Source organism: Pseudorca crassidens, chromosome 11, assembly GCF_039906515.1.
Source record: "Pseudorca crassidens isolate mPseCra1 chromosome 11, mPseCra1.hap1, whole genome shotgun sequence".
NCBI lineage: Eukaryota > Metazoa > Chordata > Mammalia > Artiodactyla > Delphinidae > Pseudorca > Pseudorca crassidens.
The window spans coordinates 97,317,966-97,334,555 of record NC_090306.1 but is presented as its reverse complement, the minus strand read 5'-3'; the positions used below and the strand labels follow the sequence as shown (position 1 = coordinate 97,334,555).

Below are 16,590 nucleotides of genomic sequence, written 5' to 3'. Positions count from 1 at the left end.
GCAAGCCAGCTTCCTATCTCCCTCTCTCCCTCCCTCTCTCTCTCTCTCCCTCCCTCTCTTTCTCATACACACACACACACACACACACACACACACACACACACGCAAATAGGGACACACGCACACATGCATACACCTGGGCCCAGAACATAGACTCCTAGGGCCAGAATACGGCTCAGGGTTCTCTCCAAATGCCAGTCTCATCCATGGCTCAGGAGCCCCCAGGACCCTAAAGGGAAAGAAAGACACAAGCAGAGCAGCTGACTGACGCCTCCGCCTGGGCCCATCCAAGAGGCCCTCCCCCAGGCATCATGACCTCCCCCAGAGGCCCTCCCACTCCCTGCCAAGGCCTCTTGCCCCCCGCATCCCACACACACACCACCCAGCAGACAGTTAAAACCCGATCATCATGAACACTCATTATATAACCAGCCCCGACCTGCTGAGGATTCCTTTTACCCCCTAGAGTCCCAGCTCCAACCCCCCTCCTGGCTTCCTACAGCGAGGAATTGGGCACCCCCTGGGTGCTGACCAGAGAGGGGGCCGGCTCTCCCCTCTACCCCGGCCTCGAGGAAAGTTAAAGGCTGCCTGGGATTTCCCCCATTCCATCCCCTGCTGCGGCTCTCCCTCCACCAGCACTCCCAGCTCAGCCCCCTGGACACTGGCACCAGCTATAGTCCCGCTGGCCGCAGAGCCGCAGCAGCTTAGGGGCAGCGGAACTGACAGCCCCCGGCCGGCAGCCTGACTTGTTGAATAAATTTCTGCAGCGCTGGCTCAGCCGGCTTCAGCACTGGCACCGAGAGAACTTTCGTGGCCTTGGAGAAGGGACCGGTCAAAGTTTCCCGTCCTTCCTCCCAAGGCACCTACCCCGAAGGTACGGGGTGGGGGGCCGGCCTGATGGGCACGCGCGGGTGGGGGACCGGTCCCCAGAAATAAATAAATAAACGCCTCAATAAAGAAAGAACCCGACGCGCCAAGAAACTGGCACGGAGCGGAGCCCTCCTTTGCTTCCCCTTCCCCCCATCCCCACCCCCACCCCACCTACCTTGGCATGGACTTGGCCGGGCAGCGGGGGGTCGTCCACGCTAGAGCCGCAGGGGCGACGCGGCCCCCCGAAGCCAGAAATCGAGGGGGACCTGCAGCCCCGCCAGCTTCCCCCCGCCAATTCAGGATCAGCTGAGCCCCCGGGGCGCGAGGGGCGGCGGGCAGTGGGCGGCGGGCCCAGGGGCCCGGGCCATGGCGGGAGGAGGCGGCGGGCTGGCTGGAGTGTCGCGCGGCTCCGGCGAGCGGCGAGAAGCCGGCAGCGCGGACGAGCCGCGGACCGAGCCGGAGTTGGAGCGCGCGGCAGGCGGCGGGCGGGCGGGCGGGCGGGAGCGCGGCGCTCCGGGGCCGGGGCCGGGGCCGGGGGCGGGGGCGGGGGCGCTGTGGGGACCGAGCGGCGGGCAAGTGCCCGAGGGGAGCCGCGCGGGCGGCGGCTCAGGGCCGGGGCGCGGGGTTCGCCCGGCTCGGCTGGGCTCGCGCCTCCGGCCCCGGGCTCGAGGCGCGGGGTCTGCGCGCGGCGGGGGCTGCGGAGGAGCCCGAGCGCCCGGCGGTGCGGGGACGTGCGGCAGCGGCGAGACCGAGCCGCGTCGCGTGCGAGGCAAAGCCGTCCTTATACTGACACCAAATGTCTTCGGGGAAAGCTGCAGGCGCGGGACGCTGGAGGGGGGAGGCGTGGAGGCGACAGACAGACTGACGGCGACGGCTGGTGAGTCCCCACTTCTCCCAAGCGGACAGGTAGCCCCCAGCCTTGAGGCTACCTCCTTAAAATTCAGGGTCGTGCCCGGGGGAGGGTCCTATCCCCTCAACATGGGGGCTGCGTCATGCATAAAAAGGGAGGGACCCTATTACCGACCACTCCCAAGTCCCAGGTGCCTGGTTTGGCCACATTACAGTCCGGATTCTCACCGAGATGCTGTGAGAAGGGTGGGGAGAGGGTCCTTCACTGCCCCAGTGAGGGGCTGCCCATCTAAGACCACCAGCTTTTACAAGGTGGAGCCTGGCTAGAACTCAGCTCCAAAGGTCACTCCACAGCCCAGGCAGCCTCCCCTCTTCTCATCCACATCCAGGTTCTTCCCACCCTTCAAGGCTTGGCTGAAAAGCCACCTCCTCCAGGAAGGCTTCCAAGAGGGCTCCCAAGTGGAACAGATGCCTCTCTCCAACTGCAAATGCCCCAGCCTTGCCAATTCCCCTGGGCAGCCCAGGCCACAGGAGCCTGAGGGGTCAGGAACCTCAGCTCAGCTCTCCCACCCCCACTTCATCTTCTTGGAGGTTGGTGGATGGGGGCATCCTGCTGAGCTGGGGGCTGTGGTGGGGGGATACTGAAGCCTGCCCTGGTACCACTTGGTCTGGTAGATGGACAGAATGTTGGGGGAAGGTGCCTTCAGGCTTGATCCCAGCTTGGCCCCTTCCTGACTGAGGGCCTTGGGCAAGCCCCTTAAGGTCTCTGAGCCTCAGGTTCCTCATCTGTGAAATGGGGGTAAAAGTTTACACTTTGCAGAATGAGAGGAGTCTAAAAAGGTTTTAGCACCGTGCCTGGCGCATAGTAGGTGCTCAACAAATATTCACCGCTTCTTACCTTTTCGTCTGTCCAGGGAAACAAGACAAACCTTTGTCACCAGACCACAGTGCAAGGTCTTACAAGCACACACCAGGGTAGGCGGTGTCTCACAGGCATGAACTGAGCAGGCCAGAAGGTGTCCACCGGTGGGATGGATTTATTTCAGAATAGAGTGGGCTTCAGATCAGGAGTCTCGGGGAAGACCTCATCAAAGGCCAGAGGCTTGCACCGGGCCTCGAAGGCTTGTGCAGGATTGAGATAAGAGGAGACGGGGTGGGTGGAGAAATGGCATCGAGAAGGGAGAAAGGACATGCGCAAAGACATGGAGGTGGGAATGAGGTGGCGAGAGCAGGCACTCCATGCCCTGACCAGCTGAGTGCCCAGCTGTACAGCCCCAGGCCTGGGAGAGTGAAAGAGATCAGGCAGCAGGGCAGGGAGAAGATGCCGACTGTTGCTCGCTTCCTCTCCATTCTCCTCCGGCAACACTTAGGTTAAGTTCAAAGGCTGGACGGGACCCTGAGAAGCCACCAGACGGTGAGTTCTCAGGACTGGGGCTTTTCAGTCACAGTCTCCCAAAGTGACTGCTCAGCTGCCCCCACCCCAGCTGCATACCTGGAGTGACATAAATCTCACCATCTCGTGGGGCAGCTCCTTTGTTCTCTGTGCATCTCTGATCATTCAAGTTCTGTTTCAGATTTAAGGAGAAATTTGTGCCCCCCTCCATGATCCAAGTCCCTTTCCTGTCCCGACAGGACTAGCAACCCCTCCCAGCCTCCTTCAAGCATCCACACTGGCAGGAAGTCCTGCTTTATGTCCAACCTAAATGCTTTATGCTTCAACTAAAACCTTCATTGTCCAGTCCTTCACTCTTCTGCCCACCCCACCGCTCGTCACTGGGATGGGCTCTGTGGACATGCAGGGCGCACATAGACTAAAGGTCATGGAAGGACTGTTGACGAGGGGCGACCCTCAAAGCTGCTGGTGAACGGGAGTGCAATTCCAGGCCTCCGCAAGAAGCAAGGCTGTGGCCATCTCTCCTGGAGGCCCTCGCTGGCTGCAGGAGCTTCATTTATTCATTATTGCTATTTATATTGGGCCTGGTATTTGCAGAAGGCTGCAGCAGCCGTGCACACTCATTAGGCCCCGCCGTGCCCTGGGAGTGGGAGCCTGCCAGGGCCCTGCCAGGAGGTAGGTGTGATGGGCCCCAGCCCGGAGTCCCCTAGTGCACCCACCTGACAGCTGGACCAGGCTCCCTATCCCCTCCCCCAGGGACAAGACTCAATCCTTGTTGGACCCTCACTCCCTATTCCAGCAGCTGCTGGGCTTCTCTGCCCATCCCCGAGGAGAACTTTCTAGCAATTGTAGCGGCTGGAAGGGTAGGGAACACCTGTCAATGGGCATAAGCAAGCTGGGACTAAAGGAAGCTGGGGCAGGATTCCTGCCCTAGGACATGAGATAGGTCCCTTCCAGGCCTAAAGATCCAAAGAGTACAGAGACAGAGATTCCAGTATCCTCAGAATCCACACGGATTTATTTCTCAAACACTTACAAAGCACTTTTCTGTGCCAGGCCCTGGTCTAAGCCCTTGACAAATATTATTAACGCGCTTAATCCTTTCCGCAGTCTTGTAAATTGTCACTACTATTTTACAGATGAGGAACCAGTGGCAGAGAGAAGTTAGGTGACTTGCTCAAGGTCACACAGCTAATAAATGGCAGAGCTGGTATTTGAATTCAGGGGACCAGGCTCCAGAGTCTGTGCTCTTAACGAGGATTCTGGATTCTAAGATTCAAAAACTCTGAGGCTTCCCTGGTGACGCAGTGGTTAAGAATCCGCCTGCCGATGCAGGAGACACGGGTTCGAGCCCTGGTCCAGGAAGATTCCCACATGCCACGGAGCAACTAAGCCCGTGTGCCACAACTACTGAGCCTGCGCTCTAGAGCCAGTGAGCCACAACTACTGAGCCCACGTGCCACAACTACTGAAGCCCGCGCGCCTAGAGCCCGTGCTCTGCAACAAGAGAAGCCACCGCAATGAGAAGCCCGTGCACCGCAACGAAGAGTAGCCCCCGCTCACCATAGCTAGAGAAAGCCCGCATGCAGCAACGAAGACCCAACACAGCCAAAAATAAATAAATTTAATTAATTAATTAATTTAAAAAAAAAAAAAGGTTCAAAAACTCTAAGAGTCAAGGTTTCCAGGATTCCCAACAGGCAGAATAACCCCACCTACTAGAGCAGGGAGGGGATGGCCTGAGATACCCTCACATGGGCTACCCCGTGCCGCTTCGAGCACATTCCGCCGGGGCGTGGAGAGGGACTGCTCTCAGCCCAGTACCCTGGATGGCTAAGAACCAGGCCCTGGGAGCAGCCCACCATGATCAGAGCTAGGGATAGAAGAAAACCAATGGCAGAAAACGAACGTCAAAATTCCAAGAGCTTTTATTAAGCATCTACTGGGTACCGGGCCTGTGCCAGGGCTGAAGGACGTGACAAGATAGAAGGGTGACAGAAATGCTGGATGAAACAGGGTGGAGATCTGGAGTCAGACTCAGAGGGAAGGTGGGCCAAAGCTGGTCCCCCCAGAGGCAGGTGCTTGATGGGTTCAGAGAGGCCAAGGTGGACCCAGAGCTTAGTCTGGAGGGTCGTGGCTGGATTGGTCAGGGGAGAGAAGAACCGGAAGTTTCAGAGGGGAAAGAGCAGAGAGTGAAGGGAGAGGAGAGCAGATGAGAAGCCTGGGCCACAGGGAAGGAGAGCCCCTGGGAGGGGCCCCCAGAGAGGAGGACCCCGATGTGCCCGTCCCCTCTCCCCACAAGCCCCCAGAAAGTTGCTAGATGCACACAGGCCTTGTGAGAGTGGGGTTTTCAGTGTGGGAATGTCAAGAAAGGATGAAACCCCTTGGGAGCTGCTGTGCACAAGGCCAGCCCTGGGCAGGTCAGCCAGTTCATCCGCCAACTGGACGAAGCTGGTGGAAGCAAAGGCCAGAGCCAGAGGAGCCCAGGAGGACACTGGCATCCCTTCAGGGTCGCTGCAGCCACAGGAATCCTTCCCAGGCTGGAAGGGTGGTGGTCCAGCATCTCACCCAGCTGAGGAGAGGCAGCCCCCTCCCCCAGACAGGTGCCCATATCCTCTATCACCCCACTTAACCCGGCGAGAGGGATCATGGAGCTCATTTTACAGATGAGAGAACCAAGGTCCAGAGAAATGAAGTCAATTGCCCAGGGTCACATAGCTAGTGAGCGGCAGAAACAGGATTCTACGCCACAGTGAGTGAGTGAGCGAGTGTGTGTGTGAGAGAGAGAGAGACAAGAAGAGGGAGGAGAGAGATTCATCTCCAACTGCCCAGGAAGGAGGCTGGAGGTGGCAGAGGGAGAGGGGACAGATCTCAGGGCCCCCAGCTTCCTGCCAGGTGGGAGAGCCCTGACTCACAGCCAAAAGAAGCTTCCCAGATGGGGCTTGAAGAAGCTAGTCTGGGCGCAGCGGACAGGGCTGCCGTACGCCCCAGACGTCTGCAGTGGGTGGGGGCGGGGCAGGGGCAAGGAGAGGCGGCAGCTTCATTCCAGGGTGAACGGCAGCCCTGCCCAGACCCCCAGCCCAGACAGGACACCAGAAACCCCCTAACGTCCGACTAGCGCTTGACCATTGGCAGATCACCCCCTCTGTGCCTCACAGCATCGGGGGAGCGTAACCCGGCATGCAGTAGGTGCTCAGTATTTGCTCAGTGCATTCCTTGAATGCCAGCACTCAGTCATTTCCAGGTCCATGTTACTGATCAGGGACTTGCGGTGATGTGGCATGCGGACAGTCACTCCAGGTGGTCACTCAGTGACATTTATGAACCACCTACTCTGTGTCAGGTATTGGATGTATGGAGACGAATGAAACCCAGCCCAGCAGGGGGATGGCCATGTTCAGATAACCGGTGGTAAGCGCAGTGGAGAAGGGGGCCCATGAGGAAACCGTCTTTTCTGGTGGGGGAGGGTCAAAGCAGGCTTCACATGCAGAGCAACCCTCTGAAGGCTTGGTGGGGGGGGGGGCGGTGGGCGCAGCGGGCAGCGGGTGGGCAAGGGCTTTCCTGGCAGAACATTGCAGGAAGGTCATCTCAGGCAGGGGTCAGGAGGAGAAAGACCTGGGGCTGTGAAGGAGCAGAGCTCGTTTTGGGAAAAACCCTGCTTTGAATGCCAGGCCAAGGGGGTGCAAGGGGGGAGTGGCAAAGTCAGGTTTGTTGCGGAAGCCCGGACCTGGGTGCCATGTGAGAGCCCATCGCAGGAGGCAGGATGAGGGCCCGGAGGCCTAACTAGCCTGGGCTGTATGGCTGACAGGAGGGGTGGGGACAGACTTGAGGGACGCTTTGGAGGCAGAGGGACAGGACTTAGAAACTTAAGTAGGGAGGGCCCTGGTCTCTGGTCCTTCCCCAGGTGGACGGTGGTGCCTGACATCCCCCCCAGCCTGGGAAGGCAGACAGTGGGATGGGGGGTGAGACAGGCACAGTGAGGGAGACACAGCAAACGAAAGAGATGGGAGAGTATGAGATAAAGGACATGGGAAGAGAGAGGTGAAGGGAGAGACCAGAGACACAGTGGAGCCGGAGGGGAGAGCAACGGGAGGAACCAAGGGGAATCAGCCTCTGCTTTCTTCTCTCTGCCTCTGTCTCTGTGGGAGCGCTTCTCCTTTTTCCTGTTCCTCTTTCCCATCTCCCTTCCTCCTTTCTCTGACTCTGTCCATCTTTCTCCCTCCATCCCCCTCTGTCCATGTCCACCTCTCCTCCCAGTATTCCCCTGTCTCCCTAACTCGGGGGGCCACTCCCTCTCCATCTGTCTTCATCCTCTGTGTGTAAGTCTCCCTGCACACGTGCTCTCACTGTCTTTTTCTCTCTGCCCTTCCTGCTGTTTGGAGAAAGAATAATGGAGCAGGCATCTCTTCCCTTTATCCTCCGCTGGACAAACAAACGCTGGCACCCCTGCAGTCAGGCCTCCGGGAAGCCACCTTCAATGTCGCCCTCAAGGAGATATGATTGGGGGCTGTGCGGGTGGGAGAGGGGCCCTGGGCTGCAGAGGCTACTCCAGGTTGCCCTCAGTCCTCACCCTGCAACCCCGGGACCCCTGCTGGCTCAGGATAGGCATTCGACGGAGCAGCTCCTAGAGCTCCCTGCGTGGTCGAAATTCTTCCTTTCCTTTAAGGGTCTGATCTTTGTTAAAACTGGAACCCACCTCACCCCACCTCCCACTCCCCTACCCTCCCCACCCCTGGCCCCGGGAAGAATCATGGAGCCCAGTTCCCCAGCCCTGGGGCCAGGTCTGTACCTATGCCAGCTCTGGGTTTTGGAGAATAATCCCCAGTCCTGCCCTCTGTCTGGCCTTGGTCTTGGGGGTTGGGAGGAGGGGATGAAAAGCCATGATCAAATGTCTCCACCTAGAGAGTGCCTTTGCGTCCTCAAGGCCAGCTCAGTCTCTTCCCCCCATCACACCAGACGAGTGTGGTCCTCACCCCTCACCCCCACCCTGAATTGACGGCCTAGCACTTTGTCCTGCCCCTGCCAGACTGGGACCCCTGCAAAGAAGGGCAGAGCTGGGCATAGAGCAGGTGGCAGGGGCTTGCTGAATGAATGAATGGATGAATGAATGAATGATTATCACACAGGACGGTGTAACAGGGCCACTTTGTCTGTTTAGCAGCTCCTCTTGGAGCCCCAACTATGTGCCAGGCACAGTTTTAGGCCCTGGGGGTAGAGCAATGAACAAAATGAAGTCCTTGCCCTGTCACAGAGCTTACATTGTAGTCAGCGAGTCAGAAAATACGTAAGATAAAAATGTGCAATATATAGTACATCAGATATGATCAGCCTGTAGAGAAAAATAAAGCTGGGGGGAAAGATAGACAGTGAGGATGGAGGGGTCATTTTAAGCAAGGTAGTCAGGGACATGATCAGACTCAGATCCTAAAAGATCATCCTGGCTGCTGCATAGCGACCAGGCTGGGAGGGGGCATTGCTCATCGGTCTCCGCACGCTCTAGGGCCAGAGGACTGATGCTTTCTCAGCAGGTCCCTGGTCCCTGATGCAAATGGCCCCTGACACCTGGGCCCACCTACCCAGCTGAGGGCCCAGACTCTTACTTCTCCCTGTGGGTGAGCAGAGCCTGGGGCTCAAGCTGCCCCACTTTATCTCAGCCCCTCCATCCATCTCTCATCTCCCATTCTCTTCCACCATCCCTAGGGCACACACATTCCCTTTATAAAACCTTTCCAGGAATCCTTCCATCTAGGGCGGAGACACAGACCATGGTCAGGGTGTTTGAGGGGTCCCCGGGGGAATGGAGGACACAGATGCACATCCTCAGGGGAGATCTGGAAGGCTTCCTGCAGAGAGTGGCTTTCAAGATGCACCTTGAAGGTGAGAGTAGCCATCCGCAGATTAAGATGGGGGGACACTTCCAGTGGGGGGCGGGGGGGTCGCAGAATCCAGCCTCCAATTCTATTTGAATGTCAAATTATATATACACAGTTGGGGAAGCAGTATGAGCTAACCCACTGAGGCAGAAAAGCGCACACCTGCTGGAGAGGCCTCAGGTGTTCTGGTAACCAGCATGACCTCACCACCTCCACATCCGTGAATTCCCTTGCTCCCCACCCCCAGCTTTTCAAGGTGAGCAGGGTCATCATGTTCCTCTGGCAGATGCAGAAGCAAGGACCAGAGAGGCCAACAGACTGGCCGAGGTCACACAGCAGAAAGCAACAGAGCTCAAAAGCCCAGCCTGGGTCCACTCTCTAGATAGTCTGGGGCTTGCAGCCACCCTGCTCCCAGTCTTTGGGGACCTTGACATCCCCCCGCACCCCAAGCCTCTGGGTAAAACTGGAGAGGGGTTCTCCACTACTTTCACTTCCGGGGTATAGAGCTGCACGCCCCCAGAGAAGAAGAAACACACAGAGACACACAATCCCCACACTCCTGTGTGTACACCACAAACACCACAGACAGCCTCACACATACACCCAAACAGATAGAATTTTTATTAAATACACCCTCACAGCAAGACACAGATTCGCACAGATACGTTCACACTCCCTCTCAAGTACACACAGCCACTTGAGCGTTACTGTTATTAGGTTCACACAAACACAAACACAGAGCAAAAATACCCTTTCTCAAAGGCACTCATGAAGGGAGAAAGGCATAGTTAGGTGTTAGAGAGACAGAGGGAAAGGGAAGGACGAGAAAGAGGAGGAAGGTGGAAAAATCGAGGGAGAGAGAGAGAGTGAGGGAACGGGCAGATCAGGGAGGGAGCGAGTTTAGAACATCCAGGAGGAGAGAGATTTAGGGAGAAAGATAGGAGAGGAGAGGGGAATGTTGGGGAGGAAAAATAAGGAGACAAGGAGGCAGTAAGGGGACGGAGGATGAAGACGGGAAAGAGGGAGAGGGAGCCTGTGATTGGAGCCTAACTTTAGCTGCAGCAGCGCTGATGACTCACACTGGGGGGGGGGGGGGGGGGTGGAGCGTTGGGTTGGCTCCAGGCTTCTGTTTATATATCTCGATGAGCTAAATATACAGGCTAAGGGGTTCTTCTGTTCTGGTCCAGCAGCTCCTCTGCATTCTTCCTCCCGCCCTCACCTCCCCTCCCTAGCACACACAGGCACACACAGGCACACACACGCGCGCGCGCGCGCGCACACACACACACACACACACTCAGAGCCCCTGCCTCTCCCTCCCCCAAGCCCACAGGGCCCTGCCTGTGCCCTCCTGCAGCCACCAGCACACGTCCTGCCCTTGCCTACAGCTCTCCCCACCAGTGTATTGGCTGCCAGGAGCTGACCATGGAGCTTGGCTCCAAGCTCAGGAATGACATGGTCCAAACTGCCCCTTTCTGATTTCAGGAGGTCAGGTGGGAGGGGTTGACACGTGTCCAAGGTCACACAGCATACAAGTAGATGAGCCCCACCAGAGCCTCCTGTGACTGCCAAGCCAGAAGCTCCCGCAGGAGACAGAGGTGAGGGCCTGAGGTGGTGGGACTGAGTGCCCAGGGGCAGGCAGGCTGGGGCCTGGAGAAGGGAGAGTGGAGCTTGGAGGGAGAGAAAGCGCGAGCCAGATTCTGCAGAACACGGAAGACATGGAACTGGGGCTGATGGTAGGGGGTGGTGACTGAAGGTCTTGGGAGAGAAGGAGAAAGAGGATTCCATTGGCGAAATCATCTCTGGACCCACAGGGAGCTCTTCTGTCATCATCAGCCCCCAAGCCCGCTCCCTGCACCCAGACCTCCCGAGTTCGCGTGCATGGCTAGCCCACCACCCCGGTCATAAGCTTGCAGAATCCCGTCCTGCAGATCGCGGGCCGTGTCGCTGTCCGTGGTGCTGAACCTCTCCATGGCCTCTCCCAGGCCTGGACAGGGTCCATTCCCACCCAAACCTCTCCCAGCAGTTCAGCAGGGTTGAGGGATGAGATAGTGGTGGGAAGGAAGGGGGAGATGGAGACAAAGGACAGGGATTGTGAAGGAGGTGGCCTCGGCCAAAGGTTTTCAGGGAGAGAGAGCGATTTCTCCTTTGACATAATTTTCAAATAACCACAGTGACCAGGAACACCACAGCAAAGATGGCTGACGAGTCGCGGAACCAAGGCAGAGTGAGATGTCTGCAAATCTGGGCGAGTGTTGACACGCACAAATGAATCCAGGCCGGAGGGCGGAAACTGGGCAGCCTGAGAGTAATGTCCTCAGCAGACTTGAACCAAAACGCTTCTAGTTTTCCTGTGTTTTTATTACCCATCTTGATGAAAAGATTGTGCGTTTTCACACTGTCACAGAGCAAACAGAGCCGTGACTTCCGTTTCCCAGGGTACGTGGCTGGTTCATGTACTCCTCACAGCTCCATCACATTCCTGACAGTTCCGAAAATTTTTGTTTTCCTCTGGGAACATAGAAGCATGCTAACCCTCCCTTTCCCCATCACACGCCAGGCTCAGGAGCCCCGTTCCCTGGCACACACCTGCCCCCCCCCCCCGCAATGCTCTAATTACACCTGCCCCCTCCCTATGCTGTCTCATGCCTCCAGGGCCTTTGCATATGCTGTTTCCACACACACACCTGAAGTGCCTTCCTTCCCCCTTTTCTCCTTCTAGGCCTAGTTTCTCTGTCTCCTCTGCTGGGCTCTGCAGGGCAGGAAGTACCACACTCATCTCAGTATCCCCAGCAGCCAGCATAGAGGCTGTCATACCCACTTACTGGGTTTCCCTTCCATTTAGATGAGTGAGCTGAACTGAAGAAACACTTGACTAAATATTCTAGGATTGGGGAGGAGGGGTGCAAATTGACTTTTCTAGCAAGGAGAGTGGTGCAGGTGTTCAAAGGGAGAGGTCTCCACGTTCTTAGACAGAAACTTACTGCATAAGGCAACCTTAAGGGAAGTTTAATACAATCCTCCCTCCCTGCTTTGTCTCATTTTGCAGATGAGAAAACTGAGGCTGAGAGAGGAAGGGCCTTGGTGCACGGTTGTCCAGGGAGATAGTGGGCATCCCGAAGCTGCCCGAGACGACAGGGATGTCCTTCTGAATGGAGCAGGTGGGGAGGGGGCTGGCTTTCTCTTCCAGGCCCCTGGGCCCCAGCTTGACCATACATATCCCTTAGGAGAGAATCTATCAGCCCTGGCAGAAAGATGGCCCCACCCCCTCTCCTCCACCACCCCACCTGCCAGAGAATCCCAGCCTTCAAATAATGAACGATTCCTAATTTAATTACATCTTTAATTCATTTGGGTCTCTGAGGAGCTTTGAGCTGGAGTCTGAGGAAGTGCTCAATAGTTTCCGAGAGGGAGGGAGGATTTCCTTTCCTGTTTCAGGGAAGGGAGAAAGAGAGCCCGTAGTCCCCTTTTCCTCTGGGACTGTGTGTGCCCCCTACTTTCCCTGAAGGGAATCCCTCCATCAGACTTGGACTTTGAGACAAACAAGGTGCTGGCAGAGGGCAGGGTAGCAGCTGGTGGAGGAAGCAGTGGGTATTGGGGACCCCCCCGCTATTTTAAAAGACACAGTGCTCACTCACAGAGCAGGGAGTTGGTTGTGGACTCCCTTCCGTGTGCTGGGGCATCATAATCACTGCAATCATTTCTTGAGGGTCTTCTGTTGTCAGGCCCTGCATCCAACTTAACGTTTACCTCTCAATATTACCATCTGTGTTTTGCAAAAGAGGAAACCAAGGCTCCAAGGAGAGGAAATGACTTGCCCAAGACCATAAGGTAGGTAAGAGGCACAACCAGGACTCAACAGTTTTCTTTCTGGCTCGAAGCCGCTGCCCATAAACTCTACCTCCACCCCCACCCCAACCTGCCGCATCTCGGACAAGGAATCCCAGGAGATGTCTAATCCAAGGATGCTGACACTCCAGGGATGAACCTCTTGGAAGTATTTGGGAAATCTTGTGCCTATTGCAAATTTCATCAACATAATAATAAGGGCAGACATTTATACAGTCTTTACTGTGAGCTAGGCACTGTTCTAAGCACTTTCACGTATTACCTCATTTAACCTTCACATCAGTCCTATGAGGTAGGTGCTAGTATTATCACCCCCATTTTACAGATGAGGAGACTGAGGCACTGAGAGGCGAGCAACCTGGCTAAAGGTCACATACCTGGGAAGTAGTGGGTTCTTAGAATCCTGCAGAGTAGGGTTTATAATCCTGACTTTAAAGATCAGGAAACAGGCTTAGAAGGGGCAGGGCATCTCTCAAAGACACACAGGAAATGACCTAACTTAAACTCACACCAGGTCTGACCAAGTTCCAGGCTCTCCATTGCACTGAGTAGGTGGGAACCTCAATTTCCTCATTTGTCAAATAGGTCAGACATCTGTGTCACAGATTAACTGGGAGGACCAGAGGTTAACTGGGAAAGCACTCTGTAAATGGATAGGCACCAAAAACATGATAGCTACGTTCCTAAGGCACTTAGAATGTGTTCATTTAATCCTCACAACAACTTACAGGGTTGACATTATGGTTAAGCACAATTTATGATGAGGAAACTAAAGCACAGAGAGTTTAAGTAATTTGCCTAAGGTCACACAGCCCATAGATGGTGGAGCTAAGATTTGAACCCAGGCAGCTGGTCCCAGAGTCATGCCCTTAACCACCATGCTCTGCTCCCTCCACCTGGGAGCATCAGGGAGGGTGGGGAAGGGATGGGAGCCAGTGATGAGACCTGGGAGGACACAGAAGGAGGTCATCTGGCAGAGAACAAGTGAGAGCAGAAGCAGAAGAGGGGACAATTCTGGGACCAGACCTGGGGCGGGGACACAGCCTAGCGCCCCACCCCAAGGACCGAGGGGTCTTAGGAGCCATTTGTGTAGAAACCAAAGCCATGGGGCCCCAGGCACAAAGGTTTGTATGGTGGGGAGGGGGTGTGTTGCCAACCCAGGGGCCAGCAGATGGGGCAACAGCAGCCCTAAGGGCCACATGAGCCACCAGCTGGACAGGCAAAAGGTGCCCAGCAACTCCTGCCACTAGGAAGCATCTGAAGGGGGACAGGCCTGGGGGCAGATGAGAGGCTGTCCAGAGGGGCTGATGACCTGGGCTGGGGCGTAGTCCTGGAGGTGGAGAGACAGGAGAGTCTGAGGTGATTTAGAAAGTTGAATGGACAGGACGGGTGACTCCTCTCATGGGGGGTAAAGGACAAGGGGAGAGTGGCACCCCAGTTTCTGGCTGACGTGAGACAGAGGAGAGGAGAAGCAGGTTTGGGGGAGGAAAGCAAACTCCAGTTGGGACAAGTTGAGGCTGAGAGGTTTATGCAACATGCAAGAGCAGAGGACACGCCCAGGAGGCCATGGAGACATGAGTCTGGGGCCCTAGAGAGAGGTCTGAGCTCATGTAGAAGCCATACAGCCTGGGACGGCTCAGCCACGGGCTGGTGGACTCACCAGCCTCCTTTTACCTGTTTCTCAGGAGAGGAGTTGAGTGGAGCTGCCAGGACCCTCTGGGGACATCTCCTGCCCCTGTCCACCAAGCCAGGGCCCCAGTGGGGGGGCCTGGGGGGCTGTCACCCAGGACTCCCTCCTAGACTGAGGCTGCAAGTTGCGCTGTCCTCAGGCTGGGCTTTGCCTCCCGTCCAGGCAATTCAAGAGACAGGACCTCAAGCACAGACGCTGGCAGACAGTGTAGGCACCAGGGGCTGACTTTACTGCAGCTTCTCCAAGTCTGAGAGCCATCCTGCCAGGGAACAGGCTGCCTAATAAGGAGTGAGCTCCCCGTGACAGGTTACAGCCACACAACTAATGAATGCTTCCTCCTCCCAACCAAGCCTTCCCACCCATCTCCCTGTCTTTGAGTCTGTGGGTACCATCTGTACCCCACCCATCACACCAGGCTCTAGCGTCTCTCTGCTCCCCTGTCACGCTTCCTGCCTCAAACCTCGCTCATACTGAATGAGGAAACAGTTTCCGGCACATAGTAAGTGCTCAGTAATATTTTTTACCTAACAAATGGCTTGACATTCATTCATTCATTCAACAAACATCTGCCAGGCACCACTTGAGGGTCTGCGGCTACAGGCAAGAACGAGATATAAACTGTTCCCCAGACAAGCAAAAGCTAAAGGAGTTCATCACCACTAAGCCAACCTTACAAGAAATGTTAAAGGGATTCCTCTAAAAAGAAAAGAAAAGGCCATAACTAGAAATACAAATATTATGAAAGAGAAAATCTCACAGTAAAGACAAACATATAATAAAGGCAGTAGAACAACCACCTATACAGCTAGTAAGAAGGTTAAAAGACAAAACCAGTGAAACCGTCTATTCTACAATAATGAGTTAAGGGATACACAGAACAAAAAGATGTAAAATATGACGTCAAAAACATAAAATGTGGGAGGGGGAGTAAAAATGTAGCGCTTTTAGAACACACTCAAACTTAAGCGGCCATCCACTTCCAAGAGACTGCCATACACATAGGTTGTTACATAAAACCTCATGGTAACCACAAATCAATAGCAGACACAAAAAATAGAGAAAGGAAGACAAACGTAACAGTAAAGAAAGTCATCAAATCACAAGGGAAGAGAGAAGAGAAGAAAGGAACAGAGAAGAACAACAAGAACAACCAGACGTAATTAACAAAATGGCAGTAAGTGCGCTCCTGTTACATTTCATAATTAATTTAAATGTAAATGGACTAAAGGCTTCAATCAAAAGACTCAGGGGAAAAAAGGGTGTATAGAAGCTCTGTGGCCCTCACATCATGATTGAGAAGACAGACAACCAACAAGAATAAGAAGTGGAAGTAGGGCTTCCCTGGTGGCGCAGTGGTTGAGAGTCCGCCTGCCAATGCAGGGGACACGGGTTCGTGCCCCGGTCCGGGAAGATCCCACATGCCGCGGAGCGGCTGCGCCCGTGAGCCATGGCTACTGAGCCTGCGCGTCCAGAGCCTGTGCGCCGCAACGGGAGAGGCCACAGCAGTGAGAGGCCCGCGTATCGCAAAAAAAAAAAAGTGGAAGGAAAATATCTGGTGGTTAGACCTTGGTAAGTGCTGTGGAGGGAACAGCAGGGAGGGGTGCGGGGAGTGGGGTGTTGGGGGGCAGGCCACGGTAATTTGAAGATCCCAGGGTGATCCAGCTGTGGATCCATTACTGCCCCACGCTGGCTCGAGGCTTTACGTGCTAGCACTCCTGAGTCCTCACAGCCCTAGAAGATGGGTGTCATTCTTTTCATTTTGCAGATGAGGAAACCGAGGCACAGGCAGGGTGGGTCTCTGGCCCCTGGTCTCACACAGGACCTGAACCAGGCTGTCTGGTTCCTGTGCTGGGAGGGTGGGGTGAGAGCGTCTTAGAAAAACCCTTCCAGGCAACCCGTGGGCCCTCACCCTCGGGCAGGGCAACATCACTGGGGTGTGACAGGCACAGTCCCACGGGGCTCCCCTCCCCCCGCCCCCGGAAGGGCCTCATACTTAGTTTAATGCTCTGCTCTCAGCTCACCATCTCAATTATTTTTTAATAGTTATTATTTTTTTAATATTTATT

General features: G+C 55.6%; 1 protein-coding gene and 1 long non-coding RNA gene across 7 annotated transcripts in view; one reads left to right on the top strand and one right to left on the bottom strand.

Annotated features, from left to right (window-relative positions):
* Positions 1-1,325, bottom strand: part of CACNA1I (calcium voltage-gated channel subunit alpha1 I) — a 118,549-nt gene extending 117,224 nt beyond the window's left edge. For 3 of the 6 annotated variants that reach the window (XM_067698153.1, XM_067698154.1, XM_067698155.1), the window contains exon 1: positions 1,046-1,325. The gene's annotated coding sequence lies outside the window, so the exon portion shown is untranslated. The remainder of the gene's footprint in view (positions 1-1,045) is intronic. The other 3 variants (XM_067698156.1, XM_067698157.1, XM_067698158.1) reach the window with 1 other exon arrangement.
* Positions 1,326-1,455: 130 nt separating this feature from the next.
* LOC137202502 (uncharacterized) lies at positions 1,456-6,551 on the top strand. The gene is made up of 3 exons (XR_010932637.1): positions 1,456-1,747; positions 2,109-2,310; positions 4,252-6,551. It is a non-coding gene; the product is annotated as an uncharacterized lncRNA (long non-coding RNA).
* The last annotated feature ends 10,039 nt before the right edge of the window (positions 6,552-16,590 follow it).